At 42.5% G+C, this 18072-nt stretch overlaps 1 protein-coding gene across 2 annotated transcripts in view; it reads right to left on the bottom strand.

Moving 5' to 3' along the window:
* RAP1A (RAP1A, member of RAS oncogene family) overlaps positions 1 to 16953 on the bottom strand; it is a 93048-nt gene extending 76095 nt beyond the window's left edge. The window contains exon 1 of one of the 2 annotated variants that reach the window (XM_082227681.1): positions 16761 to 16953. The gene's annotated coding sequence lies outside the window, so the exon portion shown is untranslated. The remainder of the gene's footprint in view (positions 1 to 16760) is intronic. The other variant, XM_082227680.1, reaches the window with a different exon arrangement.
* Between the last annotated feature and the right edge of the window lie 1119 nt (positions 16954 to 18072).

Raw genomic sequence — 18072 nt, 5'->3', positions numbered from 1 at the left:
TTGAAGTCCATTAATCATTCCCCCGTGGCTCTTATTTAAGGATTTTTTCCTCCCACCACTAGGTCCGCGTGCTGTTTGCTCCATTTGGTCTATGACATTTGGATGATCATCTTCATTAATTGATAGACTCCTACCTTCAGGAGCATTGTCTCCCTCCCCCACATTAGTCAGTTTAAAGCCCTCCTGATGAGGTTTCTGAGATTTTTGGCAAAAACATTTCTCCCAACTGTTGTGAGGTGCAGCCCATCGCTTGCCAGAAGTCCATCTTCAAGAAACTGCAGTCCGTGATCTAAGTTTGTAGTTTGTTCATATATGCGCTGCAAAAAATGTATGAACAAATGGCGTGCTGTGACAAGTCTACCAGGCACTTTGAGAGGGGAAAATCACTTGCCTTCATGTGGATCTTGATGCCACGGTTAACAGAGTCTCTGGGGAGGTGTCCAGAGTTTGTGTCCACAGTGATTCATGTGCTGGTAACTTCACGTTTAGACAACTATAATATGCTCTTTGTGGAGCTTCCCTTAAGGCTGGCTCAGAGGCTGCAGCTGGTGCAGAATGCTACAGTTCAGGTACCAAGTGGCGCTCCTTCCCAGTCAAATATCATGGCAGCGCTGCAAGATCTGAACTGGCTGCCTATTAGTGACTGAGCCAGTTTTGAAGCTTTGTTACCTGAATCTACAGTGGTGCCCCGCAAGACGAATGCCTCGCAAGACGAAAAACCCGCTAGACGAAAGGGTTTTCCGTTTTTGCGTTGCTTCGCTAGACGAATTTCCCTATGGGCTTGCTTCGCAAGACGAAAACGTCTTGCGCTCTTTTTTTAAAGCCGCTTAAAGAGGCGCAGTTGCGACGGACCGTGCTTCGCAAGACGAAAAACATCGCAAGACGAAAAGACTCGCGGAATGAATTCTTTTCGTCTTGCGAGGCACCACTGTAAAGCCCTAATCAACTCTGGGCAAGGTTACCTGAAATACCAACTTCATCTCTGCAGCCTTGTAATGGCATTAAGAAGGCTGGCAATTAGCCTTGCCATAGCCTGATGATTATCAGCTCATAGTAATTCAGAGGTGAGCTTTTTCAATCATTGCACCAATGTTATGGAATGCCCTTCCAATTTAAATGCAAGAGGCCCCATCTGTAGTGGCGTTCCAATGACTTTTGAAGATGCACCTATTTACACAGGAATACCCATGAATTCTTGCTTTGGATCTGCCTCTTTGAAATTGCTGGATTGTTTTAATGGGTGGGTTTTATTGTGCATTTTAACTGTGGATATTTGTATCTTAATGGTTCTGCTCAGTCTGTTTTTTATATTCTTTAAACTGTTTAGATATTTACTCTAATGAAGCTTTGCATTGGTAGATGACACTATAAGCCATGCAAGAAGAAGCTCCTTTCCTCCCTCATTCCCTAGCACACACTCCCTGCGAGACAGAAGCAAAGGTACTCAGTATTATTTTTTGCATCAGTCCGTAGCGCTTTATTATCAGCAAGACCTTCACAGTAGCAAACTAGGAACCAGGAGGCAGGAGTTCATGTCTTGTACCAAACAAAAAAATGGTTTACATGCTACCCAAGGAGTATTTGAAAACAAAAGTCTGCAATGTTTTCTGAACATTGCAACATGGCACTTTCCCACACTCTCTTAAAATTGCAAATCTTAAATTACTTGCTTAAATTACAAGTGGCTCTCTTTGCAGCTTGACAGGTTGGTCCCCTGTCTTTGCTCAGCAAGCTCCTGCAATCCTCACCCACACATGGCTTTTGGAGGATTGAAAGGAGGAATCAGATGTCATTTAAAGTTTGCACAGACTGAGGCTGGGCCTACACCTCCAGCACAATTAGGTGATAAAATGGCATGGACTGTATGTACTTCAGATGAAAGATACCAGTTTTGAATATTCCCTGCTCTTCCAAACACCCCCTCCCAGCTAGATACAGTGGTACCTCAGGTTACAGACGTTTCAGGTTATAGACACTTCAGGTTACAGACTCTGCTAACCCAGAAATAGTACCTCGGGTTAAGAACTTTGCTTCAGGATGAGAACAGAAATCACGTGGCGGCGGCATGGCGGCAGCGGGAGGCCCCATTAGCTAAAGTGGTACCTCAGGTTACGAACAGTTTCAGATTAAGAACGGACCTCCAGAATGAATTACCGGTAAGTTCTTAACCTGAGGTACCACTGTATTGGGGAGGGGGGGTTAAAGGGCAAACGAAACTCAAACAAGCACAAGTCTGTGAAACTAGCACATGCAGAGAAAAGGTTCTCTCCCAGCCCTCTGTCTGCAGTGCTGATGTTTTATTTGCAGCCAGTTTCCCCACATCTGTGGTCTGAAGTGGTGAAGCTCATCTGCATCTGCAGTATCTGTAACTGAGGGTTGGAAGTACAGCAAGGTAAGAACAGGCTCTTTGCTCCTATGTCCCACTAACCTAGTAGCTGAAATATTTTCTTCGACTTTTGAGAATGGCAGTTCACTGCACAGAAGCTTCCAAAACATACCTCAGGGGCCCATCACCATGAGTTTATGTAACTTTTGCCAAACTTGCTGAAAGAGCTGGGTTGAAGCTGCCTGGGATAAATGGACAGGGTGACTTTGGCAGCCCACCCTTAAACCTGTTAGGGAAATTAATCTGGCACCTCATCTTCAAACGAAAAAGAGAAGAGTGTGCATTATAATAAGGCCTCTTACAGCACAGAATAGTAAAACACAAAGAGTTCTTCTAAAGGATGCAGACACAGGAATGCTTTACTCAGCTCCATGGCAATCCAAAATATGAGCCTTAAATACTGCTTGCTGAATGGGAATTTTAGCAATTCAACACTACATTCGCCACTTGATGGTGGCAGCATCCATTTATGACTTCCATTATCTGAAACAGATCAAACATAATAAAAAGTATTTATATTATTATCATCACCCACCACCTGGTAGCTGCAATACAATACTGCCCAATAAAGGTGCTTCACACATTCTCTTGAGAGTCAGAGCAACAAGACTTAAGAGTATTGCCTTGTAGTGAACTATATGCATGTGTGAATCAGATCTTAGATACACTGGAATAGAGGTGAACAGAATATTTCAACTCCCACTGGAACATGCATCATGCTAAAATTACTGGATAAACTTGAAAAGGAAATAGGAAAAAATTATTACTATCTATCGCAACACAAGGCCTCCTGTTACTGATTCTTGAGTGGAAACAGATAACTATTCATGCCATGGTGACTGCTATAAAGCATACCCTGGCAACAGAAAGCCAATTTCCCCCTCTTACAAGTTAACAGCCCATCATTTGGGAATCCCCATTTTTCAAACCTGACAATTTATGAAATTTCTTATTTGTACATCCAAGAGATCAAAATGTTGGAGGAAGGAAAATTAAGAGCCACCCAGTTCCACTCCTTCTGCAAGCCAGTTTAATAATTATAGGCTAGCTACCTCTTCCTCATCACATTCCAATTTTGTTCCATATTACGTTTTACATAAATTATAAGTGGTGACACTACCCAAGCCAGATAATTCTGTCCATCTGACAAAGATCAGAACAGTGGTTTATGACGGATGCTATGGTAGCGATCTCTAATGACTCAATATCACACATTCCAGTCTCTTGTGCATTTTAAAACTGCTGATGTCTTAAGAACCAGAGTTTTAAAAAAGCTCTTCATCATATACTTCTGTTAATTCTTCTCCTGAAATTTTGTCATGTGTCAAGTCAGCGGTCTTCCTCTTTTGAGCTATATTTCTCCCTTCAATTTCATTTTTTTAAGTACATTTTTCTGAGCTACGGGGTTAGCAAAAACAATGCAAAACAAGGAAGTACCACCAAACAGCTGCTATTATGAGCAGTGAAAAAGATGGTGGAAAATCTTTCCACTTTGCCAGAGTTGCATAGGAACAAAGACATGCTTTTTTCCAAAGACCTGTCTGACAGAAAGTTAACAAAACATTTAGAAAGTATCATATCAAAGTCAAAACGATTCTTGCCCGTATCGTACCATTTTATATCTTACTGTCTTTGTAGTTGACTATCTACGCAAATGAAAGAAGTGTGCATGCACACGAAAGCTTATACCCAGAACAAACTTAGTTGGTCTCTAGGGTGCTACTGGACAATTATTTTCTTTCTCGACTGCATCAGACCAACACAGCTACCTACCTGAATCTAGTATCTACACAAATATCATACTAATGAATTCGTATGGATTAGTTGGATTTGTTTCAAAGTCTAAGTAGATATAACAGCATAAGCCATTGAAAAAACACAAAAGGCTTGAACAACAAATTAGTAAATTACCATATATGTTATTCAAGGGCCTATGGGCACCACCCTCTCTTCCTACCCCCTAGAGCACTGCCCTCATATGCAAGAAATAGAGGAAGTACATGCATATTTCACTTTTCCAAGAGTACCAAGTAAAAGTCAGGCACGGTAGACTGTGCCTTGGAAAGCACAGAAAGCTGACAAAGGAAGTGGGAAAGAGTGTGTCTTTCTTAACTTTATCTTTCTGCACTATGTACTTTCCAAAGGAGAAAGGCGTCACCAGTCCTCAAGACCATGGTGGGAGTAAGGGGGAATCTCAGAGGCTTAATTAGTGCCAGGGGAAGACCTCATAATTTAACATGTGAACACTTCAAAGAACCCATTTTCCGTCGATGGTTAAAATATATCATGAGAAGGGACAGACCTTCAACACAGATCTATTAGTTATATTCCCCTGTAATGTTTGCATTGAGGAATCAGTCCTCCAATTCCCACATAGAAAAATAAGCTAAACATACCTGCTTCAGTCATTCTACACAAAATTCTACCCTTCCCCCACAAAAAACCCAACATGACATTTTGTTAGTATGGCACTCTGGTAACAAGACCACTTTAGTTAAACGGGAAGATGCCTGCAATATTGACAGAGTGAGATCATAATTCTCATAGCCTGAACAAGACACTTAGGTAAATATTTCACCCTGTCACATGTCTCAAGAAAGGTACTTGAAAACCAACAAATTACTGGTATCCAACATAACTAGATTACGATAACATAAAATGCTTGGAACAGAGCAAATATGTCTGAAGAAGGTGAATTTAAATCCTGCTTGTTAGCAAAGACCAATGCCAAAGGAACAGTGCACATTCAGGAACCATATCTATGAACACAGTTTAAGTATCATCACAAAACTATCAGGGTAATTTAATTTAGACCACAACTTATCTCAAGTCTTCAAGTCAATCGAGAATTAAGCGAGGCAAAAGCCAGTCTCCAACACCTCTGTTCTTTAACGGTGACATATTATCAAAGCCGCACCAGCAAAATAAATGATTATTGCTTCAAGCAGCAGCAAGCAGCATTAAGCGCAGAGAAGGAATAAGCTAGCGTCAAGGCATTGTAGTGGTACACCTGTGCTCCTGGGTGCCACTTTAAAACGAAGATCCTCAAAGCAATTTACAAAACGCTGCTTTGAACTGCACTTGTGAGAAAAGTGCATTAAAATTACATGGCAGTTAATAAGGTGCCACTGAAGGGCTGCTTTATTATGCTGAATAGTTTCCACATTTAGCTAACTAAAATAATTTTAGTGAAGGTTTAATTTAACACATAGGAGGTGACAAACTAAATGTACCTAGCTAATAAAGCAGCAAACAAAACAAATGCTGCTAAAGCACCCTGAACTACACTGTACCCAACGTAAGGCCACTTTCTTTAGTTATCAGGTTAATACATAATGCAAATTTTCACACCAAGAAATTGCACACAAGAAACGGGAGCCAAATCACCGGATTTCAGATTAGAATTGAAACTAACATGTAAGTGGGAGTAACTTCACTGAAGCCACAAAACGTGAAAGCAGAATTACTACTAAAGAACCACTTGTTAAAAGGCAATGGTGGAGGGGCAGAAAGAATAATGATTATGATTAAATATGAAAGGGTTGCATTCACCAACATTTTATTCAGAGCAGCCCCACTGAAATTATTCAGTAGGTCTACTAGGAGTCTCACGCACGCTGGATACAACCCATAGTATTCTGACTTCTCACCTGCAAAAATCTCAAACCACTGGTATCTTTTTAAATGGGCATTCTTATAACCAAACCAGAATTTTCTATAAACAGACTGCAATTCTGCCAGTTATGAATATACAGCTGAAGTGATCTGCTAACTCATAACTCATGCACAATGCACAATCTGCTAGGCCAACAAGCTCGTATTGCACACAGATTATGGATTCTGAAACCATCAACCAAAGTGAAGCTGCAAGAAAACCAGGCCCAATCCATTTCAAATTGTTAAGACTGAAAAGTCTTGCAAATATATGCTTACAAAAGTTACTGGCTCACAAAACATTTTACGAGTTGGCTTGTTAGTCATTTGTGGTAGCACATCAGTGGCCTAAGGAGCCAACTCTCTTGTCATTTACAGGGAAATAAGTCCTACCCGTTATTCTTACCAGCTGCAGGTATCTTGGGGAGTGGATGCTTAAAGCCCGACTTAGAAAAAAAAACACACCACGTTCACTGAATGAGGTGAAAGCAGCATAGAATACATACATGCTTGTCAGCTTTATTTTAACTGCTTAGCATTTATTGATTAATTTATATCCTGCTCTGCCACTGCAAGTAGTCAGAGAAGCATACAACCCAGGCAGAAAAGGGAAGCATGAGATTCCTGTTGTATATAACTAGCACCACAAGCCCCATCTAATAAGGTTCCCACTGATAACTGAGCATTCAACAGACACTGCCTGTTCCCTTATTACATTTCGCTATGTCATCAAAAGGATAAAAAGGATAACAAGTTACTTTCATTTCTTAAATAAAGTTCTCAAGAAGCAAAAGTACAGTGGGTACAATTCTACATGATATGCAAACATTTCATTTAGCCAGGGAAGGTTCACAATGCTCCGTGGCATCACAAACTGCTCCTGTTCAGTGTACAATCCCATTTCCGCACCGGCATGATTTTTCATTCCCTATCAAACATAGTCAATTCAGAGTTATGTGGCCACCCAATCCGCCAACCCAATGCCGTGGGGGGGAGTGTTCCACTTTCATCTCTGAACTTCGAAATAGAGGCAATTATTTGGGGGAGATATTTTGCACACCTAGAGTTTCCAAACGTTTGCAAAATTGGCTTCAACCATTCAGATTGTATTTTTAATCAGTATTCCTGCAGCCCGGGGGGCTGGACTAGATCAGGGGTCAGCAACCTAAGACCCATGGGCCACAAGCAGCCCACAGGGTTTGTTTAACCAGCCCATGAGCCACCCCCGAACCAAGCTGCCTGCTCGGCGAATCCCCGCACGCTGTGCTAAACCGGCTCAGCGCAGCGACTCACTTCCCCAGCGCCAGAAATCACAGAGGGCTCTCCGCTGGAGTGAACTGGCCCAGACAAGGTAAACCTTCCGACCCCTGGACTAGATAGTCCGTTGGGTCCCTACCAATTCTGTGGTTCTATGGTTTTCCCCTCCTTTAATTTTTTTTTTTTTTACTGTATTATTATTATTGCATCTGTATCCTGCCCCTGCACAGTGGATCACACCAATGAAAAGAGAAATGTTCAAAATGAAGCTTCACAGGTAGAAGGGATTATAACAAGCCATGCTTGGATTTGAAATGTTGTTTCCCATCTATGCTCAAGTCAATGCTTGGAGAAAATAAGTTACTAGCTATGCTCCTTGAAAACAACACATTTCATTTGACCTTTGAGGATTCTCTGTTGTGGGCTGCTTAGACATTTATTAGGAAAAGCAAGATCAAATCAATTCAGAACATATTCAACTGGGGTCTGAGAGCTTAGATTAAAACCCTTTAATCTCATAGCAGAGAATTCTCTATGAAGTGGAATTGAGACAACATGATTTATACCATAACCAGGTTTTATCCTTGGAGCCTTATATTGTAAGAACAAATAATACTTTCTGAACTAGTAAAAATGACAGCTTCAACATGGCAGTCATAGAACAGCACATTTTGCAGCTGGTTGCAATGTTCACAAGAGTGCACAATGTTTCATAGAATGCATAAGCATCCAGAACCAAGCCCATAACTAAAAAAAATTAAAGGACATCCGGGCGGGGGGGGGAGGCGGAGAGAGAGAGGACAGAATAGTGTTTTCCTATATAATACTTTATTTTTGAAACATTAATCATGCTGCAGGTTGCAAGGTCACTTATAGAGGAAGAGGGACATTGGGGGCAAAACAGAGTAGGGGACATAGGACTACAAAAGATTGAAAGGATCAGGGCAGGGCATGCTTTGCCCCACTCATCTGTCATGGCCACAGAGGTCCCCCACCCCTGGTCTGAGTTAGGGGGGATGTGAAGTGTTTGGCAATGTCTGGGAGTTTGGGTGAGTTATGGGTGACAGATGCAGCTGGTAAGCAGGGGAATAGCTCCCAGTAACTATTTTAAAATATTTGTATTCGTAGGGTTCCAATAAGTAATACAGAAATCAGGCTTAGATTAATTCCATTCTCTCCAGCTAATTGAACTTAATATAAATGGGAACAAACTCTTGTCTTGTTGCTTACGCAGAAGATTTGTGTATATGGGTTCTCTAGACAAGAACAGAAAACTAAAAGATACAAGTTTCCAGATGAGCCCTTTACCCAGCATTAGTGATGTGAAGACTGTCCACGGAAGTCTTCCCTATCTTGGTGCCCTCCAGATGATGTCGGGGCTCCCATATGCCCCAGCCAGCCTGATCAACAAGCAAGGATGATGGGAGCTGTAATTCGACAACATCTTGAGGTTGCAACTGACAAAGGAGGCTATCATAGGGCATGACAACTGGTCCTGATGTAATGCAAAGGTGGTCACCTATAGGAATGTACATGCTTACAGAGCATTTCATGAGTCCCCCCCCCCTTTAAATTACCAAAATATGTAACATTAAAGTTGAAGCCAAACAACAGGCCATCTTTAGAGCAACTTGCATTTGCGCTAAATGTTTTGGGATGGAAAGTGAACACAGTACGAATGTGCAAACTTGACAGTCTTCAACTCAAATGCATATACCATGCCAGCAGATCTAACAGCTGAATAATAAGGTTTCCTTCAGCCCTAAAAAAAGATACTTGGTAGTTTCCTGTGTCTGACGGACGCAATAATCTTTCCCTCTCAGCTGGATTTTGGAGTTTATTTAATGTGCTGCCACTGTGCCAGGCACATGAAGAAAACAGAGACACATGCCAGCAGAGGCACAACGTCCTTTGATGACATCCTGACTAGGCCACAAAACGGATCGCAACCTCGCCCACACTTTAGGTTCTACCTAAAACAAAAAACAAAACATCAGGCAGGTTTTAAGTTAAGGGTTTGAGAAAGAGATCAAAGTTGTGTCAAACATGGAAGGATGTATTGACTGAAATGGAGAGAGTCACATACATTTGTTTCTCTGGTGCAATCACTGAATGTGCTATCTTGCTTCTTCCTCTTTGCCTAAAGCCCTTTATTTCCCTTAATCTTTGCCTATTCTTCATTTGGCTTCTTGGCTATGTCTCGATCCTGATTGATTTCGCTCTCCTCATCCCACCCCATGGTTGGCCTCCAAAGCTATGCTAAGCCAGGGCTTACGAGGAGGCATGTGATGCAAGCCCCAGTAGTGCCATTCTCAAAATCCAGAGTGCAAACACTCCCACTTACTGCACGCGCACTGTGATTCCAGTGCTGGATTTTTAATCTGTGTCCACACCAAGTGATCTCTACGGCATATGTATCCTGCACTTTGTTATAAGACACTAGTTTGGTGTGCTGTTTCTCAAACCAGCTTCACACAAACTGGCATCCTTAAGTTGCTCCTAACTAGTTTCCACTCAAGGTGTGTGTGAACACCTCTGCATGGTGGCAAATGAATCACAGAAACAAACTGAAGCCATGCTAATGTGAACACTGTGTGAGGGGGGAAGAGACCTGTAAACACACACACACACACACACACACACACACAACCCCACTTCACTGCACAATAAGACAGTAAAGGGAACACACCCTAAGACGGAACCAAGAATAATCACTTGCTGCTAAGTTTTCTGTCCTCACAGAGGGAGAGGGGAGAAAGAAGGGCTACTTTGAGGAAGTCAAGCATTCTTAAAATGATATATATCATGTTTGTCTATCAGCCATTCTAGTCAGAAGTCATGGACATTTTGGCCCTAATTTATTCATAACATAACTGATTGTGTAACCAATGTGCACTTTAGAACTTTATGCTCCATTGCACACTTTTTCACTAAATGGAACATAAGATAGATTGTATTTGCAATCCTACCCAATTACTGTAAAAAGCTGATTAAACTGTGTTTTTCTCATGAGAATGTTATGCAAGAAGACTTTTTTTCCCCCTGCTGAAAGAAGGAAAGGAACATACAGGAAAGGAACTCACCTCAGTTATTAATGCTAGGATTAAGACTGCATTGCCACAGTTCTGATACTTCAGCAGTAAACACAAATAGTGCTCAGCTGCTAAGGTATAGCCAGAAAAAAGGAGTATTCCTGTATGCAATTTCGTATTATGTTCCATTTCCAAACAAGGAAGCTGGGCAGATTCAGTCCTGGTTTATTTTGCAATCCATGGGGATTTCTAAAATCCAGGAGCTTTGGCCGCATATTTACATCTGGTAATTTTAGAAGTAGTCAACTACTGGAAACTACAAGGCTCACCAGAACTGTGCTTTATTTCCTTCCTATCACTTATTTAATGGAAAGGAAACATTTTACTTTATTCACTCCCAAGCTGGGCATCAAAACCTTAGCCGGTACCCTACGAACCCTCAACTGTTACGTGGGTATGTGAATGAACAGATTGAAAACCATTATACATTTCCCCAAATTCCCAATGGTTACTTATTCTATGAGGATTTAGGTATTTGGCCTTTCAGAGGAATCCTAAGACCTCTGAATTCAGAGCAAAGTCAATAGTCACAAGAGATAACCTGGTATTGAAAGAAGATTAAAGAGCAACTTCTCTCTCTTCTTCCGTGACTGAATCAAGTTGGCTATCACAATCACACTCTAAAAAGATAACCAGTTCTAATCCTTAGGAAGGGCAGATATGATTGCTGCAGATTCACTGGCATTAGGCTACACTGCTGTTTCCTGAAGCAGTGTACAAGCCCTGTGTATGTAAATGGCAGCAGACACATGTTGGGGAGCCCTAAGGCCAATCAGATATCAGCTTCCCCAGGAACACGTGCATACATGTATAAAGACACAGACTATATATATATATATATATATATATATATATATATATATATACACACACACACTTTTAAATAACTGTGTCAAACACCAGGGTACACACAGCAATCACATGGAGCAATCACCCAGAGTACTGCTGAGTAGCAAATTCACAAGAGCAAAAAATCAAAGAATACTGTGATATTATATATCCATGGTCTTCTGAGAAGGGTTGCTAATGGTTCTTTACTTTAAGAGAGTGTATGCCATGACAAAACACTGCAGTTTCATAAGCAAGCCCCCTATTTCAGAGCATCACAGCTCTACGACAGTCTAAATAATTTACACCAGAATTCTAAAATATTCCTCATTTTTTACATTCTGATCTGGAAATCTGCTACATGCTTAAGCATCTCTCCCGCTGAAATGAAAGGGACTAGTGTACCATGATCTTTTTAAGTTTTACATGAAACGAAATGTTATGTTATACAAGGTAGGTACTCCACCATTTTGCTGCAAGTCTTCACAGTGTTTCCTTACATCATCACTCTCACACACATGAAGCTCACACTTCACTGTGGGTATTCTGCTGCAAGTAAACATTTATAAGGCTGGTAAAGAAAGCCACAAGTTGAGGCCCAATTGCAACTCAACCACAGCTTCTACAGTGCAAAACCAATCAAGTCGTTTAGAAATAAGCAATTCTGTACCAGCACACATTTATAAAGGCTCAGTTAAACAAAGATTTGGTTGTTGTTGTTGTTTGTGCACTATAGCTGCCAAGCTCAATTCTACTTTATGCCAACAATGCCCTCCTGAGTGTGGGAGGGGGCATGAAATCTATAGCATTTGGCACATCAGAGCACACACTCGCTCTGTGTGTGGCTTCAACTGTGAACTGTTCTGATAGTCTTTATGCAACTGCTTCAAAGAAAAGTATTAGCACACAAAACTGTAAATGTTCTGCACTAAAACTCAGCTCCAACAGTTACTGCTGAAACTGAGGTTGTAAAGGACGCTTACAATGGAATAAGTTCAACTGAACCATGTGGAACTTACTTCTGAGTCAGTATGCATAGGAGAATGATGTTACTGTAATCTTGCGCATATTTACTTGGGAATAAGGGGGAGTTCCAAGAATCACTAGCACTGCATGGTGTTTCCAGCAGCAGACCCAGGAAGTTGTATTAACATGGATACACAGGTAATGCACAGAGCTGCCCTTAGTCTAATGTCAACAGGGCTTAGTTCCATGTTAGGCATGCATAGATTTGACAAGTTAAAGGTCCAATCAAACCTACTGAAACTCTAGCCAAAACGTACAATTATTTTGCCCCTAATGTGAGCCCTGCATTTAATTGCCCTTCAAGGACCTAATATTATTTCCTTGATGGTATCGATCAAGGTTAAAGAGACCGGGGGAGAGGTGAGGAGAGCCAAACATTCATAAAATACAATATAGATATTAAAAGAGAAGAACTCATAATCTATCCTGAATATTTAAGTCTTGTGGCCTTTTGAAACAATAGCAGTTTCTCTGAAGTGTTGTTTTGATGAAAATACTGTGCTTGAAAATATATTTATAGAAACAGAAGAACACAGGACTTCCTGTTTTTAGCTCAGCTCCACCTTAAAAGCTATACTTTTTTTCTCCTGCCGATTTATACTGCAGTTAAATGCACTTCTTTGCAATTGCCAAATAAAAACAGTTGCATTTTATTCATTTGCTGTTGTGAATATATATATAGCAAGGGGAAACACTCAACTTTTCCACTGTAATAGGATGCAAAGAATGGCCTTGTCAAAATCACTATAACAGGATCATAACAATGTCAGAAAAATCATAATATGATAGTCTCCAAAATCCACTCCTGCAAAGATTAAAAACTTATTTAACAAAGATTAAAAACAATCCACTCAGCACCTTTCTTGCACAAATCCCATTAAAATAAGTATAACTACACAAGAAATCTGTGTTTTCATACTACCATCATTCATTTCAATGGCATCTGCACTGGAGAGGCTCCCAGAGGCATATAACTTAGATATTTCATGTCCTTAAAAAATAGATTGTAACAGTTGAGATCAAACACATTTCTGAGAATTATATTTAAAATCCTTCTATGCTTGCATAGAGGAGTTACAATCTATATCTATAAGAAGTATTAGTCAGGCCAGTTCCCCCCCATTCTGTGAAGTGTCCCTTTAGAGGGGGGCCACAGGAGGAATGATGTGGCCAAAATCAATGTCATATAAGTTGTATTAAACCCTTTTAAAAATAATTAAACCAGAGACACTGTGTATTCAGTTACAAATCCCGACATACAGATATAGCTAATTGCTGCTATAGTTATACCAAATGGCAAATGGAATATGATAGTAAATTTCATGTCAGCTTCAATTTCCCCATCCAGTTGGCAACATCAGTGTTAAAAATATCTCAGATCTGAGGTACAGGAGTGTTTTTATTTCAGTTTTAAACAATGCCACAGTAATTCTATCAAGATGAGCTACTGCTTATATAGGTTTTTTGAAAACACATACAGAAGACTCCACTTATTTCATGCCAGTTTCTCATTGATACCACAGCTCTGATTATAGACATCTCAACTGCATCTGGAAATTTTCCACACTCTTTCTAGCAAGCAAGCTAACATCTAATGGTGCATGAATAATACCTCAGGGATTACTAATGTAGTAAGCCAACTGTTTTGAAAGTTTTGCAGTCACACATAATATAACGCAGACATTGCAAAATGTATGTAGGATGGTTAGATATTCAGAAATTGAAACACAATACGCCAAGTAATCTACATGCCAAAATTATCTATAATAACTTAAAGTCCTTTTAAAATTCACACAAGTGAATTCACACAACCACCACCAAGGACTCTTTAAATGCACGCAGGCTTGGATGGCATGAGCCTACCATTCAGGAAGGAAGTGATGTATATAGAACAAAATTGCTCACTCCACACTACATTGAAATAGAAGACTGGCACCAAAAGGAGACAACATGACCACTCTCACTTCCTCACACCCCACCCGTGACATTTTGCAAATAGTAACAATATATCCCAAAAGGAAACACAATATACTCTTTCAAAATAGGAAGTACTACAGACAGACAACTGCATTAATGACAGAAGAGGCTCATCCGCCCCCCAAAAGAAACCTTGCTCACTGATGTCACCCTAGGGGGAGAAAACAGCACAAGACCAGTCTGTTGCAACACTGCCAAGTTTGATAATTCAGTAGTACTGCCAACTACAGAAGCCACCGGCAACTCAAAACTTTAATACGTGGGTCAGAGCAGCCTGCAAAGTTGCCTCAAGTTCCCCACTAATCTTTCACCCTTCAAATGTAAGTGCTATGGAGGGAGAAAAAGAGATTTAGTCAGCTTTTGAAAACAACAAAATACACACTGTCCTCACAATGATTCTACTCCACACCAGGATGCTAAGGTGAGATGGCGTTCCAGTCACTGCATCTACAATACTAAGACTGTGGTGCCATGACTAAACTGGGCAGACAAAGTCACCTTAGGAAGCATTGTGGAAAGAAACACTATTAACCAGCAGCCCAAGTTCCTGGAAAACAGAAATTCCTACTCCAAATGATTTCTAATGACCCCACTTATTACTCTCACTATGCAGAAGGAGGCCAGGCATGCTCTGATGATACCTTTTGGATGGTGCCAGTGGCAACAACACAAGGCATCGCAAGTCCCTCCCTGCGCCATTTTGAATTACCCGTCCACCAAAAAGACTTTCCTGCCAGTGCTTGGCCACTTTTTAATTTCCAAGGCTATGCTTTGCAACTTGCAGTGTTCCCAGCACAAACTTGAAACCAAGTTTCATTTTAAAAATCAAAAATCGCTGGGACAGAGGGGTGGGGGAGAGAGAGAGAGAGAATGGCTACTGCTAGCAAAAAAGAGGGGTGACACTTTTTTAAAAAATAACATTAATCTGGAAGCAGCCAAAAGCATTGTCATAAAATCAAAGGATGTATTTTGACCCAAACTGGGACCCTCAGCAAAAACACAATTACACAGCAGAAGACAAGACCTACCTCCTCAGGAGCTCAGCAGCAGAGTGGCAGCAACAGGATGAACCCTGCAAGCAGTACAGAGAAGCCAAGCTGCCGGGGATCTTCCCGCTAACCACAACAACCCAAAACAGAGAAGTACAGTGTCTCTGGCACCGTTTCTTTTCCTGATATCCTGTTGCATGGGAAACTGTGGGGAAATCCTGTATTTTACTTCCCTATTACTGGCACAAGCAAGAAACTTAAGTCCAAGTGGAGTGTGGTGGGGAGGGGGAGCAACACCAGCCACAAGTTAACAATGTGCCATTCTAGGCGTTGCCTGCCAATGATTTGCCTTTCCCCAATGCAGAGTGCACCAAAGCAACCTTGTGGGAGGGTCACCAAGATGTTAGTTTTGGAGACACAGGTTAAGAAGCATGTTCCGCTTATTATACTGGGGGTGGAAGTGAAGAGCAGGTCCCAGAGTTCAGATCCTATTGGTTAAACTCCCTTATATCGCCTCTCTCCTCCCCCAGAAAATGTTGTTATACACCACAAGAGGTTCTGTGAACAGAAGGAGTGACCACCATGTCCAGCCAAAGACATCAAAATAGTAACCAGAAGGCGTAAGGAACATTTGCCTGCCTGGCAGCCACTCCCAACAGAGATGCCTTAGAAGAAAGGAAGGATTCCAGTTTATGTACGCCCTACAAAGAAAAACCCCACCATTCAACTAGCCCTGGTAGAGGAAGGAAGCCCCCCCCCCACTCTCATCACATACATGCATCCACATCAACCATAATAGGAGCTCCTAGCACAACACACCCCTTTCTCGATGGAGCGGTCTGGGTTCTCCTGCTTCCAGGATGCAGTTGGGACACCCTCCCCCGCCTAAATAGCAGCTATCCTTCATTAACCGACGGGCAGAGCAACCCAATCATACAAAGGGGGGGGGGAATTCCTCCAGAGGCAAGTCTTAAAAAACTGCGCAGGGGAGAGGGTGTCAAAGAAGAAACGTGTCTCTGTACTGTCAAAATCGCACAAAACCACCCCCCTCCCACCCTCAACATACAATCTGGGGTCCTGACTCCTGTCCCGCTTTGACACCCTGCGGGGGTCAGGAACCCCCCCCCCACTCTGCAATCTCTCCCCCCCCCCGCCTCGCCCAGCACACACACGTCCCCTGCCTGCACTCCGGCCAGGCACTTCTCTGGCCGGGCTCCAGCCTGGCTGTCAAGGCTCCTCTCCTTTTCCTGGCCGGGTGCAAGACCCCGCCACCCGCTTCCCCGTCCCCTCCAACCTTCCTGGGGGGGGGGTGAAGCGGGGAGACGCTTCGGCTGCTTTCCTTACCCCGGAGGGAGCACACCCTGACCCCTCCCTGCCGGGCCCTGAGCCAAGGGGAAGCAGCAGGGCCCCTCGGCCTGGCGGCGGGAGGGAGGGAGGCGAGCCGGCCCCGCACTGGGCCGGGAGGGAGGGAGGGACCGGGAGACCGAGCGAGCCGCCGCCTCTGCGGCCGCAGCAGCAGCAGCGGCGCCCCGGCTGCCCCTTCCTGCGCACCTTACTCACCCCGTCGCCGCTGCCTGCCGGGGCGAGCCAAGCCGGCCGCCCGCTCGCTCGCTTCCGTCCTTCTTTCCTTCCTTCCTCCGGCTCTCCACTCGCTGCTTGCTTGCCTGCCTTCCTTGCTGGGCTTGAGGCGCGGCAGCTCCAGTGCGCGGCGGCGGCGGCAGCGGCGGCAGCTCATCCGCTCCGCCCCCCTTCCCTCCCTTCGCTTCCCTCCTCGGGCTCGGGAGGAGCCGCCGCGCCGGCGGAGGAGGAGCGAAAGCGGCGGAGGGGCGGAGCAGCGCGCTCGGCCCGGGCAGGAGGGGTCAAAGCGCCCGCGCGAACGTTGCGCCACTTTCGTTTTGGAGGGGAGGCGAGGGGCGCGAGTGATGAAGTCTCCAAGACTAGAGGAGATTCAGTGCCGGATTTACTATAAGCTAAACAAGCTATAGCTTAGGGTGGGCCCCCAACAAATTTAAAGGGGGAAAAAAACCTGGATGTACATTTCCAAAATAAAAGATAAAAAACAAATAAAACCTACATACAGCAGCAGTGTTGTGTGTTGTGTAGGCCCCCAATCATTTTAAGTTGGAGCTTGATAATTATTTCACTATTAATATACTTATTAATTGTATTTCACTATTAATATACTTCCTTTTAATTGTATTTCAGCTCAACAATTACTTTGCTAAAATACATATTTTGTTCCGTGCAAATGGCTTTAGATACCTATTAGGTCCATAAATTACCATATAGCATATATTCAACACAAAAAAGAGCGACAGTTTGTTGTTGACAAAGGACAGCTGGACGTATAAAGGGCTCCATTACCTTCAGTAGCTTAGGGCCTCATCAAACCAAAATCTGGCCCTGATAGAGATATAGATATTTATATAGATATAATACATGCACATGCCCTTATGAAAGAGGGGAGGGGGCTGCTAGTTTTAAATGCTTCATACCAGTAAGTAATAAATAGTTGAAGATAGAAAATTAGCATAGCAGGAAGAGGGCTAGGTTAGGGGGGTGGGGAAATATTCCTGTATGCTTAAAGAGTTAAAAAAAGAAGACAGCATTCAAGAAAGGGGTGATGTGGTCACCATGTAGATGTTGCTTCTGTACTATTTATTTATTTCTGACTACATTTTATTAGGATTTATAAAGATATAAAGCTTATCTATCATATGTCTTTTTTGTCCAAAACTATAAAAAAAGATCAAAATACAATAAAAATGGGAAAAGAGAGAAAAAGAAAAGCAGGAAAAATAGAGGGAAAAGATTAAGAAGAAGAAATTGGCAAGAGATTTTAAGAGAGTGAGAGAAAGTATTC

This window comes from Podarcis vaucheri (assembly GCF_965113315.1).
Source record: "Podarcis vaucheri genome assembly, chromosome: 6".
In the NCBI taxonomy this organism is placed as follows: domain Eukaryota; kingdom Metazoa; phylum Chordata; class Lepidosauria; order Squamata; family Lacertidae; genus Podarcis; species Podarcis vaucheri.
This window is presented reverse-complemented; position numbering and strand designations above follow the sequence as displayed.